Raw genomic sequence first — 17,740 nt, 5'->3', positions numbered from 1 at the left:
CTAGAAGGGAAGTTGGGGGGATGGGCTCAATGGGTGATGGGCATTAAGGAGGGCACTTGTTGGGATGAGCACCGGGTGTTATATGTAAGTGATGAATCACTGGGTTCTGCTCCTGAAACCAATACCACACTGTATGTTAACTGACTTGAATTTAAATAAATTTAAAAAAACCCGAATGTTATTTTTCCTTGAAATGATCATGCCACTTGGGTTTTAAGATTAAATCGACCAAAACCTGACAAAGCTATTGATATTCACTAGTGATTTTTCTATAGAATGTAATGCTTGTTGTATCAAACAAAATAAGGGTTTGATTAAATGTTGAAAACTGTACTGTAAACTCTTAGTTAGCAATTTACCTAAAAAGATCTACTCGTTCAGCAAATACTTATCCACCTCTCGTTACAGAGGTTTACAGTCTAGGAAGAAAAGCAGACCAGTGAATGGACAATCACATCACAGTGACTGGTGCTCTGATAGAGGAAATGAGTGGTGCTACAAAAACACAGAGCAGTCCCTGTCAATCACCTCCAGAGATAGCAGAAGCATTGTGGAAGAGGTTAACACCTAAGGCTCAACCTTAAAGGACACTGAAGAGGGGCACCTGGCTGGCTCAGTAGGTAGAGCATGCGACTCTTGATCTCCGGGTTGTAAATTCAAGCCCCACATTAGGGGCTCCAGCTCAGAGCCTGGAGTCTGCTCCAGATTCTGTGTCTCCCTCTCTCTCTGCCCCTCCTCCATTCACACTCTCCCTGTCTGTCAAAAATACGCAAATGTTAAAATTTTTTTTAAATTAAAAAAAATTAAAAAAAAAATAAAGCAAACCAAAGTAATCTAGGTCAAGGGAGGGTCTTACAGGAACTGACAGGAGGGAGTTTCACATTGTAGAGCAGGTTATAAGTGAAGGGGCAATAACAGATAGGGTCAGTGTCCATGCAAACAGGTCTACTGATTGAAGTTTAAATGCTCTGTGGTCACTGTCACAAAATGCTTAAAAATTTTGTCTTCAGGTTTTTGTTTTAGAATTAATTCTCAAGTTTATTTATTTTGAGAGAGAGAGAGACAGAGACAGAGTATGAGCAGGGGAGGGGCAGAGACAGAGGGAGAGAGAGAGAATCCCAAGCAGGCTCTGTGCTGACAGCCCCACACAGGGCTCTGTCTCATGAACTGTGAGATCAAGACCTGATCCAAAATCAAGAATTGGACACCAATTCTGAGCCACCCAGGCACCCCTAGAATTGAATTCTGATGAACCAATAGAGTACATGCCAGTGGCCCAAAGTTGGGCTCACAGGCGATGCTAATTCCCATTGTGTGGACTATCCTGGATCAGTTGCCAGCCCCTGGGTCCCCAGAGCCCTGGGCCCTGCCCAGCCCAGTGATTGCTGCCCCATTCCACAGCTGCAAGATCTGGGCTCCGGAAGGTTGGAGTTCGTTGCCTCCAGAATCTGGCCTCTGAGAAGAGTCATCTCCTTTCTGCTGCTTTCTGCATAATGATTAGGACTAAAGGAATGGAGGGTTATATACACCTACTCTGAAAAACTGGAATTGCACCCTGACTATTGCTAGGTCTGATGTGTCTTATTTCCCCTATTAGCAACCCTAGTCACAAGGTTAGTTGGAACATTATTCAGATGGCAGCTCACCCAAAAGAGGGCGAAGAGATTTCCAACTTCCATCTAGTTCAGCAGCTGTATTCTCCTGCTGTATTGTTCTGGTCCTAGATCATAAGGGCAATGGCCACTTGATCGAATACAGTTCTCATTAGGTCCCTCTACCTGAGCCTAAATGGAAGACATACTGAATCCCTGTCAGTTTACAAAAGTGCTCTTGTTCCTCATGCACCAGACCCTCTGGACAAACACTTCTGAGTGCAAGAAGAAGAGAAGTAGGGAAAAATGAACTAGAATGGAACACTCTGATTTTGTAGTGGTGGATGGAGAACAACATCCCCCAGGCCTACGGAAGGAGTAACTGACACCCCAGGAGGTATGGGGGAGGGACAGTAAGAATGATGTGTCTTTCATCTCTTGCCAAATAACTTTGACCATAATTTGACCACCATTCCCCTTGACCTTCCTGAGTGGTCTATCAGAGCAAGTTGGGAATGGCTCTAGCTCTTACATTTCCCATACAAAGCCCCTGCCACCTCCAGACCTATGTCTGTTGCTCAGTCATTTGGGGGTTCAGATGAATGGCCCCTGGCTGGTGGTTTGGACAAACAGGACATTTTGGACCTCCTACCCTCAGACAGCCCCTTTAAGAATAAAAACTAGACTTGATTTTTCAACCCATAGCCTACCAGCCAGCCAGGGGGCAATGCCATGTTGTACCTCCAACTAATGCAGGTCTCACTTGGGGATCCCAACGATTACTAACATTTTCTTTCTAGGGGTACTATGTGTGACTTGGGATAGTACTTTTTTTTTTGTAACATTTATTTATTTTTGAGAGAGAGAGTGAGAGAGGGCGCATGTGAGTGGGGGAGGGGCAGAGAGAAAGGGAGAGAATTTCAAGCAGGCTCCACATTCTGTGCAGTGTTCGATGTGAGTCTCAATCTTATGAGTGGAAGATCACAACCTGAGCCAACATCAAGAGTCAGACGCATAACCGACTGAGCCACATAACCGCCCTTGGGCAGTACTTCTTGAGAGGAGGCCAGGCACTAAGTTGTTAGTAGGGCAGTGGTTAGAGCCTTAATCAGCCCAAGAATCACAAAGAAAGTGAGGAAGTCCATGGCCTTATCCAAATTATAAGAATGATAACTTTTATCAAGAAGGGCTCTGAAAGCCATGGGCTGTTTCTTTTTGATCTGTTTTTTTGTGTGTGTGTGTGAAATTATTTTCTTTGTTTTTCTCCATTCTTTCTTTTCCTGGCATATTTGTGTTCTGGTTATCCTTTTCTCCTCACATAAGTCATTCCATTCCTTTACATTGCATCAGATCAGATAAAATGAAATTGCTCCTTGAGCACAGATTCCCAGCCATTTAGAGCTATCTCCTAGACATATGTGGTCATTTAAATTTCAATTCACTGGGGCATCTGGATGGCTCAGTTGGTTGAGTGTCTGACTTCGGCTCAGGTCATGATCTGAAGGTTCCTGAGTTCAAGCCCCACATCCAGCTCACTGCTGTCAGTGTGGAGCCCACTTCGGATCCTCTGTCCCCTTCTCTTTGCCCTTTCCCCGCTTGTGTGTGCTCTCTCTCAAAAATAAACACTTAAAAAAATAAAAAATAAATTTCAATTATTTAAAATGTAATAAAATTTAGTCACCCAGTTGCACTAGCTGTATTTCAAGTGCTTCATAGCTACTGCATGGGACAGTGCAGATATAAAACCTTTCCATTATTATAGGAAGTTGTGTTAGTGATGATCTAGAACAACAACTCTCCCTGTCAACTCACATGATTTAATGACAGATCATTGCAGAATGTTAAATGCACCACTAGCTTCCAAACTTAGACAAACCTGGGCAATTACTACAATGATAGTAATTAACTTCCTGGAAATTAAAATGTTATAATATTCTACTGATGTGATATTTATTTTAAGGCACATTGGATTTTTTAAGCATCGTATGGAAATATTTCTATAGTCCTGTTTTAATTTAGGTTTGAAACTTAAATATAATAACTTATGCTCTTTTATTGGTAGAAAAATACCGTTTAAAATTTGTTTTAAAGAGGGACATTTAACATATATACCCCCTCACACACCCTTCTTTGCCAGCGTATATTCTAGGCCCACAAACAGGTTCCCAGCCTTGAACAGACCGAACAGTTGTCTATGCACTCATAGTTCCTTTCCATCCAAGTCATACAGTATTATTACACACATAAATATTCAGGTTACTTCCAGCACCCCCACAACGCTAAAGGAAGCATATTTGGGTAACATTTATAATTAGATGCTTAATTTTCGGTCTCACCCCCTGTGAATGGCCACAGGTCAAACAACTACAAGCACATAAACAAATACTTCCTGGACACTCACAGAGTGCCACGCACCCTTTATTCTCTGAAGATAGTACAATGGACAAACAAACACACAAGTGCATATTTTCTGGACACCCTCAGTCTAGTGGTAACTGGGTCTCTTATTTACTTATTTCTTTAACACTGTTCTTGGCAATGTAGAGCAGCTTTTACCAAATGTTTGTGTAAACTGATTTGAGGGCAAGGACCAACCCTCTAAGTAGACGAATGGTTCTCAAATGGAGTGATTTTGCCCCCTAGGGGATACCTGGTAATGTCTGGAGATATTATTGATTGTCACAACTAGAGGGATGCTACTAGCATTTAGTGGCTAGAGGCCGGGGATGCTGTTAAACATCCTACCATGCACAGGACAGCCTTTCACAACAAAGATTTATCTGGTACAAAATTTCAACTGTGGCAAGATTGAGAGACCAAGATATAGTCCAAAGAGTCTTAATCTGGGTTTAGCAAACCCCTAGCGGGTTAAACAAGACTTTAAGAGGTGATCCAGTAATTTTCAGAGATTGTATATAAAACGATGCATGTTTTCATGTGCACTTGTATTCTGAGGAAAGAAGTCCTTAGCTTTCAATAAACTTTTAAAGAGGTTAAGAGCAAATGATTATGGGTAATGTAGATCCTCTCTATCACCTACACTTGGCCTGGAGTCTCAATACCTTTCATTATTCCATTTACATGTTTAAGCAAACAGTTTCATTCCATATTCATATATTCTTAATGTAATGGTCTAACCTGTGATCCCATGAGAAGGGAACCTTGGCCATTAGACAATGAAAAGAAGCTGTGCAAATAGAATATAATAAGGACTATATGAGCAGGTGCGACCACCTATGAGGAGTGTTCCAGAGGGAGGTGTTATGGGTTGAATTGTATTTCCCCAATGTTCGTACATTGAAGTTCCATCCTTCGGTAGCTCAGAACGTGACTTTGCTTGGAAAGAGAGTCTTTGCAGGTGTAATTAGTTAGGATGAGGCCATAGTGGAGTAAGGTGGGCCCCTCATCTAGCATTACTGGTGTCTTTACAAAAAGGGGAAATTTGAACACAGGCCTGCACACGGGGAGAATGCATGCGAGCACAGAAGCACGATCAGGGTGAAGGGACTACAAGAAAACCACAAAGGTTGCCAGCAAACCACCAGGAGCTTGGAAGAGGCATGGAGAGATTCTGCCATAGTTCTCGGAGGGAACCAACCCTGCTGACACGTTGAGCTGAGACTTCCGGTCTCCAGAATTATGAGACAATATGAGTTCCTGTTGCTTAAGCCACCCAGTTTGTTGCACTTTGTTAAGGCAGCGCTAATGAATCCAGGAGGGGTTATTTTTCTCCACCTGCATAGAATAGACTTACTATCCCTTCTTCTCACTTTGATGCCACCTTACTAGATTATGTGATTAAAAAATAATAACACTGCTCTAACACGTACTGAGAATTTACATGCTATTTACCATGTGTCCACTTCAATCGGTTAGATGATTTATTCTTCACATTTTACTAAAAAGTTCAGTTCTGTTATTATCTCGTTTACACAGATAAGAATAAAGGGGCTTGAGCGCCGAGTAACCTTCTCCCAACCGTAGAGCCAGTCGGTAATCAGTAGAGTGAGGTTTGGATATCCGGCTGTGAGCTCCGCAGCTGATACGCTGGCTGTTCTGTTCCGCTCTCCTGTGGCCTTTTGGCATTCAGGCTGTGGCAAAGGACAAGCGGAGAACTGCACTGGCTTTCATCCTTGCTTCATGTCCTAAACCTGGGTCTCTTTCGCTAGTGCAGTTGGCCTGAGACCCGGCTTCTTACCCTCACCTGCCACAAACCTACTCACACCCGGTCTTCTATGCAGCGTGCCCTTCTGTCTTCATTTTCCTATTGAATCTTTGATCTCATGCTTCTGCTTTCTGAGCTATGCTGGGCGTCAGAAAAACCAAAATTATTTTTAAGGTCATGTTAGTGTTCCAGTTATTCACAGAAAAAAAGAGAAAGTTTACAATTCCCAATATAATTTTAGATAATGTTTTATTCACATTTTACCAGAAAAAGGCCATGACTTTAAATATTCCTCAATTCTTTTTTTTTTTTAATTTTTTTTTTTCAACGTTTATTTATTTTTGGGACAGAGAGAGACAGAGCATGAACGGGGGAGGGGCAGAGAGAGAGGGAGATACAGAATCGGAAACAGGCTCCAGGCTCTGAGCCATTAGCCCAGAGCCCGACGCGGGGCTCAAACTCCCGGACCGCGAGATCGTGACCTGGCTGAAGTTGGACGCTTAACCGACTGTGCCACCCAGGCGCCCCTCCTCAATTCTTTAAAAAAATTTTTTTGTTTACATTTATTTATTTTTGAGAAACAGAGAGAGACAGAGCATGAGTGGGGGAGGAGCAGAGAGAGAAGGAGACACAGAATCTGAAGCCCGCTCCAGGCTCTGAGATATCAGCACAGAGCCCAACGTGGGGCTCGAACCTACAAACTGTGAGATCAACTCCCATGCTCAATCGACTGAACCCCCCAGGTGCCCCTAAATATGCCTCAATTCTAAAGAAATCTTCACTATTTGCAAATGAAAATTAGGACTTACGTATTTAAAAATGTTAGAATCACTAGTTTTTTATATATTTAAAAACGTCTGGATAAGAAGAAAACATGACGGTGTTTGGTGGGTTTTAAGTAGCACCCTAGAATACATGCCTGTGAGACTAAGTTGGAATATTCACCTCTGTGGTAGAGAATCAATGCAGAAATTATCCAAACTTGTGAAAATCAGAAATATAAAGTATTTGGGATTTGTTTTATAAATCTATTCTAATTTCATTACTCATTATCTCAAATAATGATATATTGTAAATTCAATTAGAGGAATTCTACTAAAATAAGAGGTTAAGTGATTAGCTTGGTTAATGATATATATGTAAGTTAATAATGTGGGGGGGGGGCACATATGTGAACTGACTACTCAATTCAGTAACAACATTTGCATATACTATAGAGATCTACCCAGCTCAGATCCCTAGTTTATACTTAAAGACTAAATGCAAGAAGTGTTAGTACAAATTGCCAAAAGCTCAAAAGAGGCCTAATGTGTTGCTTGCTTTGTTTCCACAGAGATTAATGCTAAGCAGAGTCATGATAGACTTAAGGCAACTATGTTTAATACCCTCATTCTCAATGAGTTTTGTCATTCTCATTCAGTCAACTTGTCAATATAATCAAATGATGGACTCGTTTTTTAAAAAGTCAACCCAGTTGACGTGATAGACTTGACATAGGAAAATTCACTTTTTTTGTGTGGTAACTCCTGCTTCCAGAGATCTTTCCTCTTTCCCAAAACGCACACACGTACTGCTTGCTATGACCACACTGAACTTCCGTTCATTCCTGAATATGTCATCTTTTTTAAGGCACCCGTTAGTCTGCAGGCACTAAGTCAACCTGCCCTATTTTCAGAGCTCCTTTCCATGTCTTCAGACCCAGTTCAAGTGTCGCCACCTACACGGTTTGATGTTAGTTTCTATTTGCTGCCGATTCAAATGAAGAGACACACTGAAGGGATGTATCACTCTATCTTGAAATAAACGAAGGAGATTTCTGACTGGAGACAAGTGATTTTCTTGAGAGATCATTGGAGCCAACCATTTGTCATAAAATCCCCCACCGCCTGCGAGTCACAGCCTCGAGGAAATTGGTTTTTCCCTACGTTCTGTGCACAAGTGGGAAGCTGGGTAGTTCATTGAGATAGGATGTCTCACCTAATATCAGATGAGTAAAAAGATATCTGCATTAGAGGGAAAAACGAGCCAGTGCTCTGACTAGAACATTTGATGAACTCATGGACTACCGACCCTGCAATTCTTCCTAGTGTCATCAGTTGCTGTTCAGAGATTTAAATTTCCTGAGAGGAATCAATAGTCTGGGGATAGCATCACTGATGAAACTGTAGAGATACCCAATTCCAAACCCACATAACTGGCATGGCATCAGTGTATTAAATCACTTCTCAGGGTGACTCAATAAAAGAAAAGTGACGAGAATACCATTTCTACATTAGAATTTTTGAGAAGAGAAGTAGGGTATAGGTAGTTTCCTCTGGGAAAATAAAAACAAGGAGAGATAAACATATAAACCGGAGTCTGAACCCTGACTAAATTAAAAAAATAAAATTTCCTCTGTCCTGTCAAAGAAGGGGAAGGGTTTAATATGTTTCATAAAGGGTGACATATGAAAGAAAAAAACAAATTAGCTTCTAGCTGACATGCTTGACTTAAAATTGTTTAATTTTGTAATACGTAATATAAAATTGATGTGGCCTAAAATCCTTAGGCTATCCAGAACTGCAGGAGGTAACGGTGACCAGGTCCTTGTGGCATCATGGGCTACCTTTGTGTGATTTAGCTATCAGAACTAACAGCATCATATGTCACCTCTTGGTTTTCCTTGTGGCAGCTCAAGAATCCTGAGCCTTGCAGGGTGTGCACTGTCTTGCCTTTTCTTACTCTAATGCTGCCATTGTCATTCTTGAATCTGACCCATCGTCCAGCCTCCCACCCCTTCCAGATCGTTTTTATACTCCCAGAAACATCCCATCTGTGATCAATACCATCTCCTATATCCCCATCCTCTTCCAAATCTTTATTTCTCCGTTTTGCCTTGACTAAAACCAGATTAAGCTGCTTCCCCTGAGGACTTTTCAGATGGAGGCTATTTTTTGTTTCCCCAGGACCTGGCATTATGTTAGATGACCCCTTGCTGCCCATTGCTGCTTTGAAGCCACTTCATTTCCTTCTTCCTCCTTCTAAAACCCTAGGTCTTTTAACCTGCATTTCATCCAACTTTGCACCTCATATAGCTGCTCTCTAGGCCCCTGGTCACTCCCCCCCACTGACTGAGGGCTCTCATACTCTTTTCTACCCACAGCCCTGTCATATTCCTGATGACTCTAGCATCCAAGGGAGTGATATATATCACAATAGTCAATCATTTCCTTATCTGCCTTACATGCTACAATCTTTTCAGTAGGCTTAGCCACTCACTCCCAAATCCATGCCCTGGGTTACTTTATCACTAGTAAGGGCACCATGTTTGAAATCCTGATTTCAAGTATTTCCCAATCTGATCACTATTTTCTTTATTTTCAGCTTGTTGCAGCAATTCTTCTGCCACATTGAGAGGCCTCTAAACCAATCCACTCACTTCATCACTTTTTCAATGACTATCATTCCCTCCTGTCTTCACTTTTGTCCAATTCCATGATTCATTATTGCAATATTTGCTTGCGAATACACTAAGTTCCCCTACCTGAAACACTCTGACCCTCTTTGGATCCAAGTTTCTGCTTTATCATTGTGATTATTATCGAATAAAATGATATAAATGGTTTGACTGGTCTTATTTTAAGTTATCACTTGCAAATGCTCCTGTCAAATGAAATGGATCCCATCACTTCTTGTTCTCACAAGGATTTTGCCTCTATAATCATCTCTTGTATTTTATGCAGCATCAGTATTTCCTTTCTATTGAGTTATTCCCATCATAATTTAAAATGTTTTCATTTGTTCCACCCTTAAAAAATTAGCTTCCTTGGGGCATCTGGGTGGCTCAGTTGGTTGGGCATCCAACTTCAGCTCAGGTCGTGATCTCATGGTTTGTGGGTTTGAGCCCTGTGTCAGGCTCTGTGCTGACAGCTCAGAGCCTGGAGTCTGCTTTGGATTCTGTGTTTTCCTCTCTTTGTCCCTTCCCTGCTCATTCTCTCTCTCTCTCTCTCTCTCTCTCTCTCTCTCTCTCTCTCTCTCTCAAAAATAAATAGACATTTAAAAAAGCTTCCTTTTAACGCCATTTTTTCTTCTAGCTGCTGTCCATTTCTGTGCTTAGCATCACAGCAAAGCCTTTTAAATAAATGATCTATACTTGTAATATCCACACCTTCACCTCCCATTCAGATTCTGAGCCATTTTATTTTCACTTTTATCCCACCACCTTTGAAGCATCTCTTTCCAAAGTCACCAAAACCATCATATGACAATTCCAATGACATATCTCAGTCTTTATCTCCCTCGATTTCTCAGCAATGTTATACACAGTCAACTACTTAAAGACAACTCTTTAAAATACTCTCCTTGTCATTTTTGACATCACTGGCTCCTTATCTCCTTTTCAGTTTATCCTATTCATCTTGTATCTACTTCAACCTTGACTTTTTATGTTGGAGTTCCTCAATTTTCTTTCCTGCGTTCTGTTCTTTTTTTTTTTTTCATTTATACTCTTTGCCTAGGTGATATCATCAAGCCTTTTGACTTTAAATACAATCAATACTGATGATTTTCTTGTTTTATGTTGATATTTCTAGGCCAGATCATCCACTGAGCTCCATATTTGTATATACAACTGTCTATGTGATGAATGACTCAAAGTTATCATGTTCAAAATGTACTAACCTACAAAATCTGTTTCTCATCCAGTCGTCCACATCTCAGTTAATGCCATCCCCATCTACTCAAGCAAGCAAGCAAGGCAGAAAGCTAAAAATACTCCTTTTCTCTCACCATCTTTCATCAGATACATTAGTCTTTCAACAAGTTCTTGTGTATCTGTCCAAAATATACCTAAAACCCACGAGTTTTTCTCCACTTATTTCTACTGCCACCATTCTAGTCTTTCACCTGAACAACTGCTTTGCACATCTCCATGCTTATATACATGCCCTCCCAATTTGTTTTATCCAAAGGAAACAGACTGTTCTATTAAAATTGTAAGCCAGATCATGGTGGTCTCTTGCTTAAAAGAATTATGACTTCCATTTACTTGGAATAAAACTAAAAATTCCTATTGTGATCATTTGGCTCCTATCTACCTTTTTTGTATTATTTCATAGATTCTCACTCACTTTTCTGGCAAATATACTGAAAATTATACTATATATATGTATATAATTATATATGTGTGTGTGCATGTGTGTATGTGTGTGTGTATAACTTCTTACTCCTTTTCTTAACATCCTTAGTTATGCAGATGTAGCATTGCCATAAAAACATCTCTCCCAGGTTCCTCAGTTGATTGTTGCCATTTTATATCCTGGATTTAGTCTAGGTATTTTGTAGGACATAATCTTTCTGGGCATGGTTTGCCATTTTAAGTTCACTTCCACCTCCACAATCATGGACTTGCTATCATTTCTACCTCCCATAAACATAGATATCAGAGTCACATAATCTATCCTGATCCGTGAACTGTCTGGTTGGGCCTCTTTCTAGCCTGCTTTTGCCAGGAATTAGATTTAATCATTACAGACATAGTGAAATCTCATTAATTAATAATAATGGCGGGTATAAATTAGTTTAACTCAAATGATTTCCTTAAATAAAGATGCACGACAAAATTTCAATTTAGAGTTAATCTTTTTTACAGAGTAAGGTGTAACAAATCTGTAAAGCATAGTCAATAATCTTTTGTGGGATGCTGAAACTGAAGCTTGGTGGAAGGATTAAACATCTGTTTCATCCTAACTTTGAATACATTGCTGATTTTAGCCTCAAGGACTTGTAAGATTTTGAATTCATATTAGATGAAATATTTAGAAACTCACTATTGGTAGTTTCCATATATATTTAATTCTTGCTAGTTGCATATATCTAAACTCAATATCTCCAAGTGATTTTGGAGGTAATAAAAGCAGAAATTATGTGCAAAACTGGTTTTGTTTGTTTGTTTGTTTGTTTTCCATTGGGAAGTACCATGTATTCTAAGCAGGTTCTTATAAATTATGAGTGCCAGAGAATAGGAGAATGTGACCATTTAAGGAAAATTATACATCCAACCCCATGAGCTATGGTAAGTCTGTCCTTTCTCCTATTGATGATGAAGTCAATAAAGTAATAATTTTTTAAAATCGTTAGTATTTCACTATTTCATGAAAAGAGGTAGAGTATAATGAAAATATTGGCTAGTCCAACAAGAATCCCGGTAGCACCAAGAAAGTCAGGGAAGTTCTCTGTTAGGTACAGAAAAGGTGATTGGTGGAAAACACATGGTTTCTTCAGTAGGCATTATCAATCTCTGAAAATCATAGGTAACTGGACAGACAGCCTATCAGTGGCATGTGAGGATGTAGGAGGGAGGGGGGAGAGGAGTGGCAGTACTATCGTTATGAGAAATCAACATTTGCCAGAGAAATTGCTAACAGAGGAGGAGGGCAGTATTGTTAGTAACATATTTTTTACTAATATTTCAAAAAACTTGGGAACTTTGAAATAAAGTCATAGGCCTATTACTATTTTAATATTAGATATCCTTGCTTGTTTATTATCTTTTATTAAATATTTATTTATTTTTGAGGAGGGGAGAGAGAGAGCAAGAATGAGTGGAGGAGGGGAAAAGACAGAGGGGGACAGAGAATCCGAAACGGCTCTGTGCTGAAAGCAAAGAGCCTGATGCGGAGCTCTAACCCTTGAACCCTGAGATCATGACCTGAGCTGAAGTCAAGATGCTTAACCGAGTGAGCCACCCAGGTGCCCCATGCTTGTTTATTTTTACAGGTTTCTTTCTGGTATCTTGTCACTTAGATTCTTGTCAATGAAGATGCAATGAATTATCGGTTGATGGGTATTTTTTAGCTTTCAAGATTTTTTTTTTCAGATTTCAAATGACTAAATCCTTCCATTTCAAAAGCTCCTCTGATATAGAGTTTACCTACATGGGTGATGACTTCTAAATTAGTATCAGTTAGGAACTGAAGTAATTTGAACTAATGGAGTTTAACTTTTTGAAACTGGTTTTAGAAAGTTACATTACAATTCATTGTCATTCAGAAAAAGAAAAAAATCTTTGAAAGTCTATTTGAAAGCAATGATGATCTGGGAGTTGTTAAAAAAAATAAGCTACAAAAGGGTCAGTTTATGTTAAATTTGGAGTTTTTTTTTAAGTTTCCAGGGAAATAGAATATACAGAAATTAAAAACAGATGTTATAAAACTGATGCTCTGGAAAAGCCCCAGGAGGCTTAATCCTCTTCAGGGTAACATTTCTTACCCCAAAACTTCATGTGCCAACTTTTTTTGCAGTGTGAATTTTGACAACTACACCATTCCCAGAACAAACATATTTTCACAATATCCTAATGCTTTGTTTCTTACTGTCCCTCACAGTGTTGAACAGGCCGTTCACCACTGTCTCACTCACAAGTTAAAGCAGATATTGTGTTGTTTCTTAAATAAGAAGCTAGGAGGTGGCTGAGTGGCTCAGTGCATTAAGCGTCCGACTCTTGATTTAGGCTCAGGTCACGATCTCATGGTTGTTCATGAGTTCATGAGTTCAAGCCCCACATCAGGCTCTGTGCTGCCAGCGCAGAGCCTACTTGGGATTCTCTCTCTTTCTCCCCCTCTCTCTGCCCCTCCCCTGCTCACTCTTTCTCTGTATCTCTGAAAATAAATACACTTAAAAAAATTTTTTTTAATAAGAAACCAGGACAGGTTTAATACTTGGCAACTTAACATGTAAATCCGTAGCCCAATTTCCTACTAAATTCATGTTGGCTAAGGTTAATTTGAAAAATAAAATCTAATATTTTTTGTCCCTAGTTACTTCTCTTTACTTGCAAATCATTTCAGCAAAAAGAGGGGTGGAAAACAGAGCCAGGTCAGTAAATCCTTGGGATACCAAATTCTATAGTAAAATTCGAATTATAAAGATAGCAACTAGCCAATTCTAACTGATTTCCTGAGATGACTGAGCATCATTTTCTATAGCACCTGAGTTACTCCCCGGCGTCTCATTAATTCCTTCCTGCCACAGAGATATTATTTCATCTGTAACAAACACATTTTAAAATCGTCAATGTCTGTGGTCAAAGACATTGCTATCGGAAGTCTTATTGGTGTGTGGCTACAGAGTCAAGACAGGCACTTTTCTTTTCACTTTGCTTATGTGAAATCTCGCCTTTCTGTCCTGTGCACTGTCACTGACTTTTGGGACACTGCCTTCTAGATCACATGACAGGATGCTGAAGTCTGAGGCCCGTGCACCAGCTCTGCTCTTCACAGCCTAGCAGATGGACTGCTGACCGGTTGTGGTCAATTTTTAGTGGCCATGTTTTCCGTGTCACCTGAAGGCATGCTTCATAGACCTGCAGACTGATAGGTGGCCTGTTTATTCATCTACTATAGGCCAGTGTTTCTCAGCCTTGGCACTATTGACATTTTGAACCTGATCATTCTTTTTTTTAGAAAAAAAAATTTTTAGAAAAAAATTCTTTAATTTTATTAATTTTATTTTATTTTTGAGAAAGAGAGCACAAGCAGGGGAGGGGGAGAGAGAGAGTGCTGCATAGGATCTGAAGCAGGCTCTGTGCTGACAGCAGCAAGCCTGACATGGGGCTCGAACGCATGAAGTGTGATATGGTGACCTGAGCCGAAGTAGGTGCTTAACCAACTGAGCCACCCAGGGGCCCCTGAACCTGCTAATTCTTTATTGTGGGAGGATGTCCTCTGCATGGTAGGATGTTTACCAGCTTCCTTGATCTCTATCCTCTAGGTGCTAGTAGCATACCCCCATCTCAGTTGTGACAATCACAGATGTCTCCAGATATTTCCCAGTATCACCTGAGGGACAAAACCATCCCCATGTGAGAAGCACTATTGTAGACAAAGCAAACATGAAAGAAGCTTGCAGCAGAGAAGGTTGTTTAGGAGGGATATGTGGTGGCACTGAAAAAGATAGGAGGGGGCCAGCAGGTGAGCCAAGGAAGAGGCTTAGAAGGAGAAGAATTCATCTGAAAAAGATACAGTGACCAAGTGAGTTGTCTTGAACTTCATTTCAGGAAATGTTTATTAAGTTATTGCTATGTGCTGAGTGCAATGTTTATTGCTGTAGATATTTAGACCAGGGATGCATTTAAATTGCTTGATGTCTGGCAGAGGAATTGGAAAAGGAAATAATTACAGCCACGTATGAACAGCAAAGGGAACTTAACCCAGTTGGTTCAGAAAGGAAATGAGAGAAGCCAACAAGAAAGGCTTCCCAGAAGATTGACCTATGTGATGAAGGTCAGATAAGAGTTCATCACATTTAGAAGGGTGTGGGAAGAATACCGTACTTGGAAACAGCAGGTTGCAGTGCACTTATAGGAAACAGCAGGTGCAGAAATGTGTAGTGTGTGTGTGTGCATGTGTGTGTGTGTGTGTGTGTGTGTGTGTGTGTGTGTGTGTGTATCTATGTCTGTGTGGAGGAGAGACAGACAGGCAGACAGAGAGGGTTAGAATGTAAGAGACTAGTACATTTAGAGAAATGTAAGTAATTCTCCCTTGGCAGAGAAAAGGTGTTTAATGGAAGAAATGGAAGAGTAATAAAGAGACAAAGCTGGAGAAGAGGTCGGAGGCAAAATTATAAAGGGTCTTAGAAAGTAGTTCAAATTTTATCTGCAAGGACATAAGAAGGATTGTAAGTTGAAGAATGACATGATAAAATTAGTGTTTTAGAAGGATGACTCTGGAAGCAGTGAAGAGAAGACATGGGAGATGAGAATAGACCAGAGGCAGAAAACTTGGAGGCTATTGTAGGTATCTACCAAGGAACAAAGAAGACTTAAGAAGTGGAAGAGTAGAGGGTATCGCAGCAATCTACCTTTGCCCCTTCCCAGCCCCCAAACAGATCAACTAAGGTTTAAGTGGTATGAAAGGAGAGGAGTATACATATTAGATAGATGAGTGAGACAGAATCCAGAGAAAAGCTCTGTGGTGAGGGGTGAAGAAGGAAAACTACTGGAATGATCCCAGGTCTCCTGTTTATGTGATTGGTTGTGTGGTAGACTCATTTATCAAGTGAGGAGAAAAAATAAGAAAAGGAAAACAATCATGTGTATTGGGAATGGTGATAAATTTAATTTTGGACAAATTAAGCTTAACTTGTCTAAGGGATATTTAAGTGGAAGTGTATAATAGGTAATCAGATATAGGGTGTGCAGTTCAGTAAAGGGAAATCGGTGAGAGACGTAGATTTGAAGATCATTTATGAACACATGGTCATTGAAACCAGGGTTATAAAGAATATTACTTTGGAAAAATGAGTGACAACACAGCACAGATGGGAGAGACCATACAGCTGGGGGTATAGCAGAGCCAAGGATTGAATCAAGGTTTGTGGATGAGAACACGGTGGGTTCTGAACCACTGTACAGTTTGACTCTAACTTTCAATACTTACCTACAACTTATTGTTAGAAATGATATTTCAAGAATTGTGTCTGCGGGGCCTTTACTCCATCTCCCTGGAAAGACCAGTAGTACTCCTGGGGGCACCACTGTCCCCTGTACATGCCTTTATTGTAGAACTCACCGTGAATTGCATGCTGTTTTAAATTGGATATTGTTTGGATATTAAATTGGAGGGAAGAGACCTTTTTGTAATCAGCTTGTATTTCCTGCACATGACAGAATTATTGCATGCACTAGCTTCTCAGTAACATTTTGTTCATATATTAATTAAGGAAAGTGGGACTATAAGAGATTACAAGTTGAATCATGGGGAGTACATTCTTGATAAGCTCGTCTGTTTGCCACGCTCGGTCTGTTTGCCACGACTTAAAAATTTTACTAGCCTGAAATTATTTTATACTCATGCTATTTTAAAGTTATATAACCATCCACAAGCTTAATATTCACCCCATATTCTCATTTTTTCAATTTAATATCACTAGCATTTCTCCCATTAAAACCAAACTACAAAGTTCAGTAGAAATGCAACTTTAGAAAAAAAAAAAAAGAAATGCAACTTTGGAGAATAGGAATAATAACAAATAGGCTGTCTAATTGGACTTCCTCACGTTTTACAAATGCAATTCTGGAAAATGGCAAAAGGAATAAGATCCAATTCATTTTATAGTTAATGTTCATAACAAGGTCATTATCTCTTAATTTAGAATTATGAGTAATAATAATTCAACCTACTTTTTTTATGATCTGTGTTTTATTGTGGAAATTTGCAAAGTTAGACCAATATACACATTAACAAAAAACATAAAGCATAGGTTTTTCCACTCATTTTTAAGAGTATTATCCAAATCACTATACATAGCTCTTATTTCTTAAATTATATTAGAAGTAGATATGTGTGTGTGCCTGAGTGTGTATTGAACTTCTTTAAAACTTCTTTACAAGTCAAAATGGATTATAATATTTACGTGGCTATTTATATCTACATAAAAATTGCCTGTGTATTCTCCCCTTCTTTTGGCATAAGTCAGACTATATTCCCCTGGAGCACTAACCATGCAATGTGTACGATATAAAAATGTTCATTTAAAGTGGCCTTTACAATAGTAACAGTTAACCAATACAAATAAGTACCCCGAGTACTAGCAAATTACTTACCAATGTGTAATTTGCTTTGTGAGATTTCCTCTCATCATATAAAAGTTGAGTTGGTCCAGACGACGATTCAACTTGACAGAAGACTAAGGTGCCAAAGTGAAGAAAGTCCTGTAAAAGGTAAAGGAAGAAGGCACACAACCAAATCAGGGTCTAAGAAGAAGAAACTCCTGAGCTTACCAGTGGTCAGTAGGTCGAGATTCATTTGTACAGTGTGGTCTTGGAACCATTTAAGCTCTAAAGCCAAACAAAAGTGAGAAGGGAAAAGATTAAGTAAGGTGAAATGTCTGTCCTCTGTTCTTGTAAAATGTGTTTTTGGTGAGATTTACAACAAAATTATAACTACTGCTTCTAAGCCTATTCTAAAAGCATATACACGGACATACAGAATATCAACCGCCCATA

General features: G+C 39.7%; 1 long non-coding RNA gene across 1 annotated transcript; it reads right to left on the bottom strand.

The window, feature by feature from the left end:
• Positions 1-3,975: 3,975 nt before the first annotated feature.
• On the bottom strand, positions 3,976-17,479 carry LOC123380074. The gene is made up of 2 exons (XR_006585315.1): positions 17,339-17,479; positions 3,976-5,898 (listed from the first exon to the last, which is right to left on the bottom strand). It is a non-coding gene; the product is annotated as an uncharacterized LOC123380074 (long non-coding RNA).
• Between the last annotated feature and the right edge of the window lie 261 nt (positions 17,480-17,740).

This window comes from Felis catus, chromosome A1 (genome assembly GCF_018350175.1).
Source record: "Felis catus isolate Fca126 chromosome A1, F.catus_Fca126_mat1.0, whole genome shotgun sequence".
Lineage (NCBI taxonomy): Eukaryota > Metazoa > Chordata > Mammalia > Carnivora > Felidae > Felis > Felis catus.
This window is presented reverse-complemented; position numbering and strand designations above follow the sequence as displayed.